This window comes from Artemia sp. Qi Xiang Cuo, chromosome 9 (genome assembly GCF_049724085.1).
Source record: "Artemia sp. Qi Xiang Cuo chromosome 9, ASM4972408v1, whole genome shotgun sequence".
In the NCBI taxonomy this organism is placed as follows: Eukaryota; Metazoa; Arthropoda; class Branchiopoda; order Anostraca; family Artemiidae; genus Artemia; species Artemia sp. Qi Xiang Cuo.
In genome coordinates, this window is record NC_142802.1 from 12,769,240 (window position 1) to 12,784,563 (window position 15,324).

Here is a 15,324-nt window from a genome sequence, read left to right on the forward strand (position 1 = left end):
AACCTGGGATTGCCTATAAAATCAAGCAAATAACATGGGAATTACTATAAAGGCAAGCAAATAACAAGTGAAGTCATATACACTCAATCAAATAACATGTGAATTACTATAAAATAAATCAAATAAAAGTGGAAATACATATACATGCACGAAAAAAACAAGGGAGTTCCTATACATGCAAGCAAATATCATGTGTATTCCTATACACGCAAGAAAATAACCTGTGAATTCTAATAAATGCAAGCAAATAAAATGGAAAATCCTATACACCCAAGCAAATAACATGGGAATTCCAAAACAGGCAAGCAAAATAAATGGGAATTCCTATACCAGCACGCAAATAACAAGGGAATTCCTATACATGCAAGAAAAGAACCTGGGAATTCCTATACAAGTAAGCAAATAACATGGGAATTCCTATACACGCAAGCTAATCCTCTGTGAAGTACTATACACCCATGCACATAACAAAGGAATACCTATACATGCAAGCACATAACATGGGTCTTCCTATACATGCAAGCAAATAACATGGGAATTCCTATGCACGCAAGCAAATAACATGGGAATTCCTATACATGCAAGCAAATAACATGGGAATTCCTATACATGCAAGCAAATAACATGGGAATTCCTATACACGCAAGCAAATAACATGGGAATTCCTATACATGCAAGCAAATAACAAGGGAATATCTATACCTGCAAGCAAATAACATGGGAATTCCTATACACGCAGGCAAATAACATAACCATTTCTTTTATTCAAATCCCAACAACAAATCAAGTTATCGTATATTGAACAACCTCTGATTGGCTCATAAAAAATGCCCACGTCAAACGATACATTCATTGTGCAATTCTTATCAAAAACAAAAAGCTTTATACCCCTTTTTTCCAATGAGAGTTAGCTTTAGCAACGACACATTCCTAACAAATTATTCTTGACTAACCTCCTGAGACCTGACCATAGAAATACTTTCCTGATTATGTTCATTTCTTTGTAGTTGACTTAAAAAAAATCATTTTGACCATTGATCAACTAAAAAAAAAGTTGACCCCCCCTCCCTCCCTCTGGAGGATGTCCACAGGTGTGGACATTGGGACCCTATCGAGCTAAGAGTATAGTAAAAATCTGTTTCGTCTATTAAAAGAGATATGTCAAAACGTTGAAAACAAAACATTACTCTTCATGAAATTTCTTGAAGCAGTTGTTGTCTTGTGTCAAGCAGAGAATGATTTTACACTGCGAGCACATCCATCTTGACCTTTTGCAGCATCCAGGCCTTCTGCATCGGGCTGCATTCGCCAAGTCACAAAATTCTGGTAGATGCAGTGCAGCTCTGGCATATGGTGGAGGGATTGGCCTCTTTTTCACACTCAAAACGCGGTGTTGAGTTTCACCCAATGGCTCTTCGTTGCTATTTTCTTAACCTCGTGACTCCGAGCTTCCAGAATTGAGCAAAAACTCGGCCACGTTGAAACGAAAATCAATGAGCTGTTTGAGGTCACCAGAAACTTCTGGGCCATGGCCTTTCAGCTCATGAAATGCATTGGCTAGTGCAGCATCCACAAAATGATGAAACAGACGCACAGTCCATTTTTTAGTACGCGTCTCAAACCGGTAATAGCTGACCATGCGGTCCACAAGGTCAACCCCACCCATGTAGGTGTTGTAGTCGGAGACTACTTGTGGAAATTTGACCTGCACGTAAGACCCATGGCGCTTGTCATACCGTTTGACCTCTGTCTCCTGTTCTATACCTTTGCAGTTTGAAGACAGGAGAACCACTTTGTTATCATACCACTGGGTCACGGCTACTTTTCTATCTGAGCGCACAGACATGACAGAGGTTCCTCTGCTCTTTCTTTTCATTTCTGTTTCGGTAAAAAGCGTTGGGCTGTTGGCGCCCAAACGGTTCTTCATGATAGTTCCGGTAGCATTTATTTTTCTTTCAGCCAGCATGTCGAGGAGCTTAACAGATGAGAAGAATCGGTCAAAATAGAGGTATGTACCTTCTGGTAGGGTTTCAGACAAGCGCAGTACGATCCCAGCTGACAAGCCATGTGCTACCAGCTGCTCTCCCAGGGTGGTGGCTCCCTGGTAGATTTGGAATTCAAGTATCAGCCCTGAGGAGCTGGCAAGGACAAAATTCTGTAATCCAACCGGATTGGGCTTGTTAGGTACATATTGCTTGAGAGTCGACATATCCTGGAAGGGTATCATCTGTTCGTCAATTTAACAGTTACTGTCCCGTGACAACTGGAGACAGATTGTCCTGAAGTTGTCAAGGATCGGCTGCACCTTCCAACACCTATTTTTGGTTTTTTTTTCGTCTGAGATTTCCGAAAAAACAACAAACATAAGGTTCGACCGGAGTGTGAAGAATCTTTCTAGAGTCACCTTTTTTTATATGGAATCTACCCTAAAATTCCCAGACCAGTACATGCGGATCCGAGGAAACTTGAGGTTCCCCATCAGGCTGACAATGCCAACAAAAATTTTCAGCTCGTCTGGAGTTACATTCAAGCTTTTGTGGTGAGCCAACTGATAGTTGTAGTTCATGCGAACAGCTATACGTTCGAAGAAGATCTCCGGGTAATACTGCAAAAACAATTGTTCTCTACTCCAATCGTCGTGTTCCTGGAAATGAGCGGGGCCCATGTCCGTGCCATAATGATTATCAAACTGCTGAGACTTCCTGCATGACAAGGTTGCTGCTACTTTGTCAGCCTTGAAGCGTTTTGCACGGGTTGCTAAGGGTACGTCATCATCAGATTCTTCACTTTCAACATCTAGAAGAACAGCATAACTGCTTGATGATGGAATGGCTGCAACAGCTGATTCGCCCTCACAGTCTGAAGAGACAAGGAGTGGTTTTTTATCCATTCCTCATCATCATCTAAATAAGAGAGGTCCAGGTCACTCTCATCGAGCATTCCAAGGGCGTCATCAAGGGAAACTACAATAAAGGAACAGGCTAAGTAAGCTTGAAAATAATAGATAGATAGATATATAGATAGATAGTGATTGGCAAAATAACTATAACAAACCCTTGTGTAACAAATTTTAATTTACTATTAAAAAAAAAAAAATACAATAACAAAATAATACAATAACCACCAATATTTCCTTATTTAAAAAAGCACATAACTTAAAATGTCAGAAAAAACAAACTAAAACCCACATAAATAAATGTAATAACAATAATATATTTTAATGTTCGTAAGGTAAACAGATAAAAAGGGTCATGAATAAACTAACCAAATATAAAACAAGGAAAAATAATATATACAAAATCGTTTAATTTTTAGCAGACTTACGGGTTGTTATGTTGGTTGATTTTACTTGCAAAAAAGGGAATTAAAGTTTTTTATAAAGTAAGGAAGAAAAGGGTAGGGGATACAGAATGGGGGTGGGTTGGGACACTTTACGGGGGTGGCGATTTCTTATGGGTGAGTGGCGGCTAGGTTGTTGCCAATTTAGTAAATAAAACAATCATTGGCTTCTGCTATCCCCATTAGAATCAAGATTTGAACTACGAAAAATCAACCCTAGCTTTTTACTCGATTGGAACTGCCTGTCCACAGACGTGGACATGGAGGTTTTCCAAGTTCCAAAAGATGGCACTTATCAGACTAACTGCTTATAAAACTATCTAAGCACTTTCTAGAATCAAGAGAGTACACCTGATTTTTCTCAGAACTCGTTCTCACCACTTTTTTTTCTTTTTTCTTACCTTTGCTTTTTTTAATATCCTTATTTTGGCCGTTTCTAGTTTGTAAAAAAACCACTAAAAGTCGCAGAAACTTTCTGAAAAAAATCGTAGATGGCTTTCCAGGTCCAAAAAGCACGTTGAAATAACGAAATCTTTGCTAGATGGCGAGGCCTTTGCACAAAAAATATTTTATGGGGGTGTCCACAGACGTGGACACCAGGTCCCAGGAGGCTAAAGGCAATTGTCCAAAAAATCAATCACACTAGGACCGGTATTGCGTACTTGTTCCTCTTTGAAAGATGTATTGACCTCTAGATTAGAATTATCTACCAGAAAAACCAGAAGGAACGCAATTCGTTGAAAACTTACACACATATCCATGCCTCAGGCGTAAGTTTGCATGTAAGTTTTCAATGCATTAGGCGCTTACTACTTACAGTTTTTTTTAGTGCTTTCAAAAGAGGTTTGTGAATTAAATTATTTCTAAATTTTAACGTAAAGAGCGTGGTATTGACAAAGGGGAGAACCCCCTCATATACGTAATAACATATACGTAATAAAAAAACAAGAAAAAAAAACAAGCGATACGGCTCAATAGTAATCGAAACTTTTAAAAACGGAATTTTGATGTCTTAAAACGAACAGAAATTATTCCGTATATGAAAGGGGCTATCCCCTCCTCAACGCCTCGCTGTTTACGCTAAAGTTTGACTTTCTCACAACTCTTATTTTTTTTTAAACAATGAAAACCTTACTCCTTATACGAAAGGGGCCCTCGCCTCCTCAACGCCTCGCTCTTTACGCTAAAGCTTTTTATTGATTGAAAAATAGAGTTGTGAGAAAGTAAACTTTAGCGTAAAGAGCGAGGCGTTGAGGAGGCGACAGCCCCTTTCAAACAGTTCGGGGCAACGAACTGTAAGTAAGGAGCGACCCGGCTCAATGGTAACCGAAACTCTAGAAAACGGGATTTTGATACCAATAGATACATCAAAATAATCAGATTTTAATGCTAATTTCAAATATATAAGTTTCATCAAGTTTAGTCCTACCCACCAAAAGTTACGCGCCTGAGAAAATTTGGCTGATTTTCGAAAAGAGGGAGAAAGACCCCCTAAAAGTTATAGAACCTTAATTAAAATCACACCATCATATTCAATGTATCACAGAAACCTACTGTAGAGGTTTCAAGCTCCTATCTACAAAAATGTGGAATTTTGCATTTTTTGCCAGAAGAAAGATCACGGGTGTGTGTTTATTTGTTGTTTTTTTTCCCCAGGGGTGATCGTATCGACCCAGTTGCCCTAGAATATCGTGGGAGGGCTCAATGGAATGGAAATTAAAAGTTCTAGTGCCCTTTTTTTAAGTGACCAAAAAAAATGTAGGGCAACTAGGCCCCCTCCCACGCTCATTTTTTTCCCAAAGTCACCTGATCAAAATTTTGAGATATTCATTTTGTTCAGCATGTTCTAAAATATTATAAGTATGTCTTTTAGGATGACTTAATCCCCCGAATTTCCCGGGGGAGGGCTGAAAGTTATGAACTTTACCCAATGTTAACATATAGTATTGGTTATTTGGAAGTATACAGACATTTTCAGGGGAGATTTTTCCTGGTAGTGGGGGGGGGGGGGGGGGTGGGGGTTATGTGGGAGAATCTTTCCATGAAGGAAGTTTTCATGGGGGAAGGGAAATTGCTATGAAGGGGACGCCGGACTTCCCAGCATTATTTAAAAAAAGATCAGAAATTTAATATAAAAAAAACAAGTATTTCAACTGCAACAGCAGCAACATCGAAACTTTAAACGAATAGAAAATATTACATATATGATTGGGTTCACCCCTTAGTCAATGCCTCGCTCTTTGAGCCAAAGATTTTTTAGTACTTTCATAAGAGCTATTTATTCTAATTAACGGCCTTTGTGATTAAGCAAAGAATTGGAACGAAATTCGAACTTTCGCTTAAAGAGCAAGGTATTGACTAGGGGGCGAACCCCATAATAAACGTATTAAAAATATATGAATATATAAATTCGTTACGTAAGTTAATTCGTAAGTTACATATATTTATTACTAATAAAAACGTTCGTAAATAAAATTAAAGAAGTTTCGAGAAAGCCATTTAACTAAATAAAAGTAAATTAATATGAAAATTTTGTTTTAATTATTCATGTACGGTGAGCCAAGATCAAAACCTGTATTTATTCAAAAACGTTCAAAAATTGAATAAAAAAAACAAGTTTTTTAAACTGAAAGTAAGGAGCGACATTAAAACTTAAAACGAACAGAAATTAGTCCGTATATGAAAGGGACTGTCCCCTCCTCAACGCCTCGCTGTTTACGCTAAAGTTTGACTCTGTCTCACAACTTTATTTTTTAAAACAATAAAAAACTTTAGCGTAAAGAGCGAGGCGTTGAGGAGGGGACAGCCCCTTTCATATACGGAATAATTTCTGTTCGTTTTAAGTTTTAATGTCGCTCCTTACTTTCACCTTAAAAAACTTGTTTTTTTTAATTAATAATGACAAAAGACAAGCCGAGGCAAAAGTTAAAGGTCCAATAAAAAGATGTAATTTTCACAATGGCACCAGTTTTAATTTAAGGTCGATTAGGACGTCATGACATCAAGAAAAGGCTCAAATTGTCTGCGTTTAGAAGACAAGCAACAGTGAGAATCTATATATAGAAGCCTTCCGCGTGCCGAGTGCCGGGGCCCGGCGGCTCATTAAATGAAGTTTTAAAGTAACTGTCTATTAACCAATTTTTTTTTGTATGGACTAAATGCACCTTAAGAACGAATGCGCCAATACGCGACATTGCTGTTTCTGAAACTGATAAAATGATAACTGATAGGCAATACCTAGTTTTCTGATAATTTTAAACTCATTGACAATCTCAAATTTACTATCCTAATATTTTAGGACCATTAGTTTGATACGACAAAATAAATAAAATAAAAACAAAATAAAAAACAAATAAACGCCCATCCGTAATCATCCTTCTAGGAAAATTTTAAAATTTCGCACTTTGTAGACGAGGATTTGAAACCCCTCAACTAGGAATTTTTGATTCATGGAATTTGATGGTGATCAAATGAATGGTGATCAAATGACCATGGAATCTGATCAAGATTATAAATATTTATGAGTGCGTTTTCCCCCTTTTCCAGAATCAGTCAAATTTTCTCCACTTCGCAGCTATCGGTGAATTACTTTAAACTTGATGAAATTTACATGTTTAGAATCACACATAAAAAGCAAGTTTCTTTGAACATATATGCTATTATCAAAACTCCATTTATTGGAGTTTCGGTTAAAATCAGCACGAGTCGCTCTTTATTTACAGTTTATTACCACGGACTCTTTAATTTAAACATTTATTAGAAACTGCACAGATAGAAAAAATTGTAAATAATTATAGCTTCATGTTCAAACAGAGCAAAAATAGTAGCAAACACAAGGCTATGTCTGGAGTTGGAGTGAGGGGCGAGGGATGTAATAGGTTGCGTTTAAATAAAAATGTATATTTTGAATAAGCAACGTCTAAAATAGATTTTTTCATAATTTGGCCCCCTCCTCTTGAGGAAAACAGAATGCCTAATATGTCTCTTATTAAGACGTATACGATTTTTTTTTGGTTATTTAGTCTTGTTTTCAAACAGTTCGTGGTAACGAACTGTAAGTAAGGAAAGATCATAAATTAAATGAATCGGCTTGTTATGCTGATTCCAAAATACAAGTTTTATTAACTTTAGTGTTAACCATCAAAGGCTACGAGCCTCGGAAAATTTGTCTGATTTTCGAAAAGGGAGGAAACACCGCCTAAATGTAGAGAAAATCTTAACATACCACCACATTCAGTGTATCTAGAGGAGTACCCTGCTCTAGAGGTTTCAAGCTCCTCTTTGCAAATATGTGGAGTCCTGTATATTTTTTGGCCAGAAGTTAGATCAGAGATACGTGTTTATTTGTTTTTTTCCTAGGGGTGATCATATCGACACAGTGGACCCAGAATATTGGGAGAGGGTTTATTCGAACGGAAATTTTAAGTTTTAGTTTCTTTTTTAAGTGACCAAAAAGATTGGAGGGTAACTAGGACCCCCGCCCACGCCCCTTTTTTCCCAAAATCGTTTAATCCAAATTTTGAGACTGCCATTTTGTTCAACATAGTTGAAAGACCCAATAACTATATCTTTAGAGATAATATAACCCCCCATAGCCCCTGGGGAAAGATCTTTAAGTTATAAAATTTACCCATTGTTTACGTGTAGTTATTTTTTATTGGGAAGTATGCATACATTTTTCGGGTGGGGGTGCAAATTTTCTGCTGTTGGAATTTTCTACGGGAAGAGTTTTCCATGGAGAGCAGAGTTTCCAGGGCGGTGAAACTTTCAGGGGAAATTTACACTGGGGGAATTTGGCAGAATTCCTATACGAATTCTTTTTGTATGTTTTGCTGTAGCTTCGTCAACTCAATTTTACGCATGGAGATGTTATAGGTAATTGTCCGGGGTAAATTTTCCCCGGGATTGAATTGTCTAGAGGATATTTCCGTGGGGAGGGTTTTCCGTGGAGGTGAAGCCAGATTTCCCGGCATTATTTAGAAAAACGATCAGAAATTAAACAAAAATAACAATTTTTCTCAGCTGAAACTAATGAGCAAAATTAAAACTTAAAACGAACAGAAATTATTACGTATATGAGGGGGCCTGGCCCCTTCTCAAAACCAAGCTCTTTGCACTAAAGTTTGATCCAAATTATTTAAGAACGACGATACTTATCTGTTAGCCAGTACACACTCGAGAATTTGGATCCACAGATAGAGGGTTGAAACAACTGAGACAATTGGGATATATATATATATATATATATATATATATGTGCATATATATATATATATATATATATATATATATATATATATATATATATATATATATATATATATATATATATATATATATATATATATATATATATATATATATATATATACCTAATATGGGCTGTATGTTTGCACATTACAGTGGTTGCGGGTTAAGTGTAGCGGGGCTGCATGCAAAATGTAATCTAGCCTAACCAAAATACGAATTAAAAATTTATAAAAATATACCTACAATGTTGTTTTCCACTGAGCCGAAGCTAACTGTGTATACAAATAGCAATAAAGTGATTATTGCCTGATTTTATAGATCCAAATTCTCGAGTGTGCACTGGCTAACAGATATGTTCTAGAACGACTCCTAAAACACAAGGGTTGTTTAATTAGAACAATAAGAAGCTCTTTAAAAGTACTAAAAAAAACATTAGCGTGAAGAGCGAGGTGTTGAGGAGGGAGCAACTCCCCTCATATACGTAGTAATTTCTGTTCGTTTTGCATTTTAATTTTGCTTCTTACTTTCAGTTGAAAGAACTGGTTTTTTATTACCATATTTTACCACTACTAATTAATTTATTATCTTATTTATAATTGTGATCAGCTTATAATTCAAATGATCAATTTACAACTTAAAATTATGTAAAACTCCATCACAAATCTTCGTTCAGGATGACTTCCACACAAAAGAATAAATAAGTCTCAGACAGGAAATAACGGTAGGGTAAACTCCACGGTTCTTTATTGACAGAAAATAATAAAAAAACTGAATCAAATCTTTTTTCTGTCATGTGTGCCATATTATACGCTCATAAATGTGTTTGGCTAAAAAATAGAATTTGCTGTGCAACTGTCCATATTATGCAAAATTCTCCACATTTTACTAATACTGTTACAACTAAAAGTTTCTAATAAGTGTGTTAGTCTATGCATAGTTAATAATTCTATAGATAAATTCCTAAATTCTAGTTTAGGGAATTCTTGATATCTTGGAAAGCATTAGAGTTAATTGAATGAAGTTTTTGAGAATTAATCCAGGGCCAAAAATTCTACTCCGGGAATCTACCCTTTTCTTATTTCTAGGGCTTAGACGATTGCATAAATGACAGGTCTACACCGATCTGAACAATGCAGAAATGTTTATCTTAATTTTGAGCTTCCAATCTCCCAGGAGCGGATCTAGATCAGAATTTTGGGGGGTGGGACAATTGGACACGGGCACCAATTAGCATAATCTTGGGGGGCCCAAGGTGACAAAGGTGCCAATAATTGACCAAATTGATAAATTTATTTAAAGAAAAACAATAAAAAAAAGAAAAAAGGAATGAGGGCGCCAGAAAAAATCTTGGGGGGGGGGTCCCCCGATCCACCAGTTCAACTACCTTTTTATGGGCCATGGGCTTGGAAAATATAATTTTTGTTATTTCAGTAGAACTTTAATTTATATCAAGGGTTTCTTCCTAAATTTAAGAAATAGTTCGACGGATCTTTGAAACCTTATAAATTGGAATTGAGAAAAGATATGAGGCTCAAAACAATATCTTGCGCCTTATTTGAGCAGAAGATCTTGCAAGATTTCCCTTTTATAGCACAAAGATTGGCAAAGGTCTGTGCCCTCGGAAGGGAGAAGACTTAGAGTGATGATAGAAGCTTCAAAGTATCTTCCCAGGAGATTATTAAGACTGTGGATGCCTTTGCCGAGAGTTTCATTCATCTAACCTAACTACCTTCCAAGATAGCGAACAATCCTAAACTAGAATCGTATAACTTGTACATAAAACTCCACTGTCATTTTCTTTTAAGCCCACTTCCGCACAAAAGCGTAAATAAATCGCAGACAGGAAATAGCGGTACGACAAACCCCATACTTCCTAATATAAACATCCTTCTTTACCTTGTTTTCACAAAGAAAAATGTAAACACCCCACTGAGTCTTCTTTCAAGTGATATCACAAACAATCCTATTCCTTGATTCGTACTATATTAATTTAGAAACAGTACTGAATCAGAAATCCTCCAACATAGGTGGTGCGAAGGTGAGGAAACCTTTAGTGACAGGCGCATAAGGAAGGCGCATTTCCGCCCAGGTGAGAAATTTATCGATTGTTTCGATCTGTGCAGCGGAGCAGCATCGCGCTGCTACTCGTGTCTAATTGGCTCAACAACATTGACATCATTTCGATCTGCTCTATTGTCTCCGGGACTGGTGTTTATGAAGTGGAGGGCGTTTCAGGTTAATAGGGTGAAATAAAGGGGTGTCTTATGAATAGGAGGCTATATGGGATTTAATGAAGACGTTTTCTGAATGATTTGACTTCTATAATGATGATAACTTACTTTATTTAAAAAGTTGGAAGAAACGCTCAAGTTAAAGCAAACTTAATTTGCTCATCAAAATGAAAAATGTATGACAGGGCGGTATCCACGATTTTTACTCGGGAGGGATTGCCAATAAAATTTGTTTAGGAGGCTAAAAAAGAACTTGTATGAGGGGGAAGGGGTAATTGAATTCTTGTATCCATATTTAAGAACAAGTTACGAGTGAGACAAATGTTTTTTTTTCGATTTTTAGGAGAAATAGTCTTTTTACCTACATTTTCATGACAAATTGACGAGTCGGAGAAATATTTCGGAGATGTTGGTTAAAACCCAGTAAACAATCCCCCCTTGAAATTCCCCTGATGTTTGGAATTTTAAAAGAATATTTTATCTAAATCTTATCTGTCTTCCTAATTTACAAAAATACCAGGAAGGGGGGGGGGGTATATTTTTCGAAATCTTAGGGAGAATTTTTGTCGTATCCAATGAGTTTACCAAAACGGGTATTTTTCAATAGAAACGTCATAAAAATGCATTTCCCGAAATATATAGAAGACGAAAAATCCAGGGGAACGAATGAACCCCCCCCCCTACCACCTTCCACCGATTTATATCACTGATGCCATCCCATGAGAAGAAGTACGAACTCACAGTCCCTATGAATCTGGTGGAGGGAGGGACAAATTCCACTATTTTACCATAAGGAAACGGGGCATAATTTTTCTAGTAGAACACCAATCCAAATCAATTGCTAAAGTATAAGACATTTCTCAAATTGCATCAAATAAATTTTAATTACTCCTGATGAAGTCGATGCGAGGTCTCATCTCCGATAATAGTGTCTGGCGTGGAGGGCAGTTCAGGTTAATGCGGTGGAATAAAAGGGGTTCGTTTGAATAGGAAGCTACTTATGGTTTGATGAAGAAATTTAATGAATGACTGCTTACTTATGGTGATGGTTACTGAATGCGTTCATTATAAAATAAGAAAGAACTAAGAAGAATGGAATTGAATTTGAGACTTCCCAAGAAAAAAAAAATCAATGAACTAAATGTTTAATAATAAAAACTGCTATGGGTTTACGGGTTTGCTTCTATTTTGCTCCCAGGTACAGGGGAACAATTAGGGCAGGTGAGGGGGAGGCATACGACCCCTAGACTCCCCCATCCCTACATTTTTAAAAGTATTTTTTGGGGGGTATTGTCGATGAAAAATACATTTTAATTTTTTCCGTTAAAAACTGAAAAAATAACAAATTTGTCCCTCTCCCCAAACATTTTTGTACATTGATGCCACTGCTTAGGGATACAGATACGAACTAGAATGTCCCAAAACCGTTTAGAAGTTCACTTTTGGATTTCACCGACAGATGGAGTAGTATAATGCATGCAGGTATGGGTTCTAACTCGGAAATCTCGGGATTTTGTGGATTTTCCCAATATTTTCCCCCATGAATTGGAACATTTTCAAGGTTTTCCCAACCCCCTGAATACTCCTCCTCGGGATAACCGTTCCTCAAAACATAATCTTGGACTAAAGGGAAAGCAGGTATACCGCGTTTGGGGTGGCTGGAAAAGAAAGACCCCTTGGTTGGAGTCGTTAAGACAGATTTACGGGAAAGGGACACTTCCTAGGAGGGTGTAAAGAGGAAGGCTTTGAATAGATTGGGATGGAGAAGGAGCATTCGTAGCTGTGTTTGCCTCAGGTGGTTTGGTGCTGCAGTAAGTTGTTTATAGTAGTAGTAGTAGTATATTTTCGTATATTTTCCAGGGGAAAGGGGTATTTTCCGGGAGGTAAACGCTGACAGATCAGGTCAATTGAACTTTGAGAGTAATCTTAGCAGGATATTCAACTAAAAATTTCAGTATTGTGGACTGTGTAAGTCTGTATCCCCTTTGTATAGGATACAGCTAAATCTAGAAACAAAGGTTTTTTATTGTGTGAATCAGGGCATGGGGGACTGTATTTTCGTAGCGGGAATTTTCCGCAGGGGGGTTTTAAACGGTCAGGGGAATACAATGGATACCGTTTTTAAGTTTAAAATTCGCTTTTCACTAGTGCTTCAAGTAAAAAGTAAGAAATATTTTTAAGTTTAGCTTTTATTTAAGTCAATAGCTGAAACCTAATTTCATTTATTTCATTTTTGAAAAATTTCATTTTTCAAAACCGAATTTTATTTATTTAAGCTGAAACCACTTAATGGACAAAGTAAGTAAAAAACCATAGAATAATTTTGGGTTTTGATTCAACTTTTTCTATATTCTCTCCTAAGCCTAGCAGGGTATCTCAATTAGCCTATTAAAAGAAATTGACATCGTTCATGACAAGTTCGAGCTGCCGAGATTGTTTCTGAGTATTTACGAACTGCAGGCCTTTGACGTTAATGCAGTAGAATAAAGTTGTTTCGTAGAAAAACAAGGCTTTTGTGATTTGATGAAGAAGTTTCCTGAATAAATTTGCTGTAAGATAAGATAAGATAAGATAAGTTTTATTCTTCATTAAATCCACATACAATATTACATGCTGAATTTTGTCGGATTTTACCTACTTCTGTGAAAATCAAATTTTTATAAATGTATATTTTCGATTGATTTAGAGTTTTACCAGGGGCTTAGCTACAGTAATTTTGATGGGGAGGGGGCAAGAAAGGGCGCTGTTGAGGTAGGTTTATTCAAGCGGTAGCGAAGAAAAGTGACTATTTAAATAACACGCTATTTGGTGAATTTAAAAACACTACGCTGTATATTATAGACAATAAACACAAATTAAACAATCATCAAACTGTTTGTGGTAACGAAGTGTAAGTAAGCAGCGACCCAACTCAATAGTAATCGAAACTAAAAAAAACGGAATTTTGGTATCATTAAATATATAAAAAGAATCGGATGTTTATTCTGACTTCTAATATATAAGTTTCATTAAGTTTATTCTTACCCATCAAAGGTTACGCGCCTGAGTATATTTGCCTTTTTTTCAAAAAAAGAGGGAAATACCCCCTAAAGTTATAGAATCTTAATGAAAATCACACCATCAGATTCAGCGTATCAGAAAACACTAATGTAGAGGTTTCAAGCTTCTATCTGCAAAAATATGGAATTTTGTATTTATTGCAAGAAGAAAGATCACGGATGCGTGTTAATTTGTATTTATTTATTTTTTTTTTTTCCCAGGAAGGATGGTATCGAGCCAGTGGTCGTATAGTATCGTGAGAGGGGATTTTTATATTTCTTGCTTTTTCTTTTCTGCCTCAATTTTACGGGTAGAGTTGTTAAGGGTATTTGTCCTGGGTAAAAAAATTATTCCATATATGAAAGGGGCTGTCCCCTCCTCAATGCCTCGCTCTTTACGCTAAAGTTTGAATCTGCCACCCAAATTTATTTTTTAAAACAATAAAAAACTTTAGCGTAAAGAGCGAGGTATTGAGGAGGGGACAGCCCCTTTCATATATGGAATAATTTCTGTTCGTTTTAAGTTTTAATGTCGCTCCTTACTTTCAGTTAAAAAATCTTTTTTTTTTTATTTAATTTGTTTAATTTGTTTAATTTGTAAGATTTAATTTGTTGCACTAAAACTTTTAATACACGCGATTTATTGGAATTTTTTTTTTGGGGGGGGGGGTTCGGTTTGTTTGTGGGTTTGCCGATTTATATTAATAAATAGCATGATATCAGCGGGCAACATAAGCCCGAAACAAAAATAATAGGCAGTGTAATAGCGCTGTCCAAGTAAAGATACAGTATAAGTCAAAGTATTACCACAGATAGTGTAGCATCATATTGTGACATATTCCCCACATTTAAATAGCGACCGTATTTCAAATTTGAAAGTAGTCGAAAAATACAGTTAGAATTATTAACTTATTTGTTGAGCATTCTTTGATAAAGAATATCCAGAAAATCTTAACAATTCTTGGCATTATTGCGGCAGAAACTTTAAATTAATTAAAAATTGCCACGGACGCCAGTTAGAGGGGAAAATTGACGCCCAGAGTTTGAAAATTACCTTCCCCCTTGTATCTTAGTTTTAGAAACAACGAATACCATAAAAATTACACAAAAGTTTTTCTTGTCAGCTATGGGGGGTATGTATTTCTGGAGGGAGGTTACAGTGAACATCATTTTTATGTCTATAATTCCCTTCACAAACAAAGCTTGGTCTCCTAGTGCAGCATGATGAAACTGATAGCAGTAGAAAAAGAGAATGAATTGGTACGGCTTATACGTGCACACATAATTTCTAAATTGTGAGAAAAATGTACATATTTTGTTTCAATTTACTTTCTTCTTTTTTCAGCAGGCATTTCGAACAGCATGCTGATGCACGGATAAATGTCCCACAAGTACCGCAGGCGCTATGTGATGTGCGACTAATCTCAGTCATAATTTGTAGCACATTTATGACAATTCTTTTTTTT

General features: G+C 36.4%; 1 protein-coding gene across 3 annotated transcripts in view; it reads right to left on the reverse strand.

Annotated features, from left to right (window-relative positions):
• cpo (RNA-binding protein) overlaps nt 1-10,619 on the reverse strand; it is a 215,748-nt gene extending 205,129 nt beyond the window's left edge. For 2 of the 3 annotated variants that reach the window (XR_016142217.1, XM_089094294.1), the window contains exon 1: nt 10,486-10,619. The gene's annotated coding sequence lies outside the window, so the exon portion shown is untranslated. Of the gene's footprint in view, nt 1-8,832; nt 8,961-10,485 lie in introns of those variants that run through there. The other variant, XM_089094295.1, reaches the window with a different exon arrangement.
• Nucleotides 10,620-15,324: the final 4,705 nt, after the last annotated feature.